Below are 226 nucleotides of genomic sequence, written 5' to 3'. Positions count from 1 at the left end.
TTTTGTTCCAAAGAAGAACGAAACACCCATGAGCGCGCCGTTTTCCGTTTTTAAGGTATAAGTTGTAATTTTGGCTCCGAGACACGCGGAGTCTCGAGTCACTCCTTGGATTTGGTATATATAAAGTCAGATCATGGAATAGCCTTTGATGGCTATGGCTATACAAAGCCGAGATTGTCTAAAAGATTATATAAAGTCGAGAAAGATATGTGTGTGTATATATAAA

The sequence above is a fragment of the Penaeus monodon genome, chromosome 28 (assembly GCF_015228065.2).
Source record: "Penaeus monodon isolate SGIC_2016 chromosome 28, NSTDA_Pmon_1, whole genome shotgun sequence".
Classification (NCBI taxonomy): domain Eukaryota; kingdom Metazoa; phylum Arthropoda; class Malacostraca; order Decapoda; family Penaeidae; genus Penaeus; species Penaeus monodon.
Note: the sequence above shows the minus strand (reverse complement) of the source record.